This window comes from Triticum dicoccoides, chromosome 6A (assembly GCF_002162155.2).
Source record: "Triticum dicoccoides isolate Atlit2015 ecotype Zavitan chromosome 6A, WEW_v2.0, whole genome shotgun sequence".
Lineage (NCBI taxonomy): Eukaryota > Viridiplantae > Streptophyta > Magnoliopsida > Poales > Poaceae > Triticum > Triticum dicoccoides.
In genome coordinates, this window is record NC_041390.1 from 437,220,565 (window position 1) to 437,222,874 (window position 2,310).

Below are 2,310 nucleotides of genomic sequence, written 5' to 3' on the forward strand. Positions count from 1 at the left end.
CCGAGTCCTCGGCCGGAGGACAATCCGGCTTCGCCTCCGCATTGGCCCCCGTCTTCATGGCTGGATTTGAATCCTGGCTGCGGGAAGTACGGCCGCTCGAGCCTCCAGATACGGTCCGACGCGTCTTTCTCCTGACACGTGAATAACAGGAAGGTGACAGTTGGACGTGACTGCTCAGGTGCAGGTTGGCGAGTTCATACCTCTTCGATGAGGGCACGGCCGTATCTTTGTTTTCTTTCCTCTTGGAAGGCTCGCCTGGAGTGGGGGACGCTCTCTTCGGAGGTACCCTTGGAGTAGTACGGTGCGCCGAACCCTTCCCCTTTTGAGCACAAGACAGTGCGATGGGTAAGAAGGAAGGAGAGATCTGTTTTGAATAAGGTGTGTTCATATCACTTACGTGTGAAGCTGGAAGAAGACCAGGGTAGTCGGTGATGATGGCCACTTCTGTGCCATCGTAGCTCATCTGGTAGAACACCCCCTCCGCAAGCACCACAAATATATCCGGATCCTCTTCGAACCCGGGATCAAGCTCGCGATTGTGGTCCTCCGGCTGTGGGGCGGGACTATAAAATCCCTCAGTGACCTTTCACCACTGCTGTCATAAGCAAACAAGCTAGAAGTTTATCAAAGGCAATTCGAAGATGGAAGAAGTAAAAATAGAGGGGTCGGGCCTTACCCAGCTGGGAGGGTTATACATAGAGTACCCATCTCTACATTTGATGCGGAGAAATTCCTTTTCCTCCCCTTTGAACAGTTCGGCTAATATCTTAGCCAAAGCGGCAGGGGTATCCGGACCTTTCCGGCCGCAGCGAGAGGCGTCATCCTCCCCATTGTATTGCCACATGGGAAGCCCTCTGTATTGGAGCGGCTGAACCCCTCGCTCTATGGAAATCGCCATAACCTCGATTACTGTGAGTCCGGACTGGGTGAGCTCTTTTATCCTGCTCATCAGCTAACGAACCTCCACGCCGTATTCCTCTTCAAGACTCCGGGGACGCCAACTGTGGCGTTTCTTCAGCGGGACGCGCGCAAATTCAGGAAGACCCTTTCGAATCGGGTCGGGAAGCGCAAAGTCCTCTATACAAAACCATTTGGAGGGTCATTCATCAGTTGCCTTCCTTGGTGTGCCGGATGGATATCCGGTATCGGCGATGCGCCATATTTCGTCTCCGCCCACTTCAAATATTGACCCTTTGTGATTGCACGGGACGAGATAGAACAACTTCCTCCACAACTCGAAATGAGCTTCGAAGCCCAGGAAAAGTTTGCATAAAGCAACGTAACCCGCAATGTGCAGAATAGAGGCCGGGGTGAAGTTGTGCAGCTGGAGGCCGTAGTATTCCAGAAGCCCTCGGAGGAACGGATGGATTGGAAATCTAACACCTCTTAGCAGGTAGGGGACAAAACACACTCGCTCCCCCCGGTCGGATGGGAGAAGTCCTCTGCCTGAGTCCCCTCATTGAAGAAAGCTAGCCCCGTTTGAACAGGGACTGGATCTGCATGGGGAAGGAATCCCTGCGTTCGCAACTTTGTCAATCGGCTATGAGACACGGCACACCTCTCCAACTCGCCTTTCTCTGGGCCGGGACGAGCAGAGGAGCTGGGAACACTAGCCATGCTGGAATGGTTTCTCCTAAGAAGTCTCTGGAGATTTCTTGTGCGTAGCACTGAATGGATCTGAGATCCAATCTCTTTAAATAGGCGCTCTTCCTCGCATGGATAGGGTGTTATTCGCAAAAATACCCTGACTTTCCACATTCACTCGACAGGTGGAGGACAAAGATTATTCAAATGCATAGAAGCCAAGGAGGCGACATTGGATCAATGGCCAAATACATTACTTGGGGATCAGTGAAGGGAGAACCCGCCTCGCCATGCTGAAGACAATATGTGTCGAGCACCTCGCTATTGAAGACTGGGTCGGGGCTACCGAGGGAGTCCTGTACTAAGGGGTCCTCGGGCGTCCAGCCTGTTATCCATGGGCCGAACTGATGGGCTGTGAAGACATGAAGGCTGAAGACTGCACCGTGTCCGGATTGGACTCTACTTGGTGTGGAAGGCAAGCTTGGGGACCGAAGATTCCTTCTTATGTAACTGACTCCATGTAAACCCCAGATCCCCTCGGTGTCTATATAAACCGAAGGAGATAGTCCAGAAAGACCATCACATATACTCATTACCATATTCATAGGCTAGACTTCTAGGGTTTAGCCATTACGATCTCGTGGTAGATCAACTATTGTAATACTCATATTCATCAAGATCAATCAAGAAGGAAGTAGGGTATTACCTCCATAGAGAGGGCCCGAA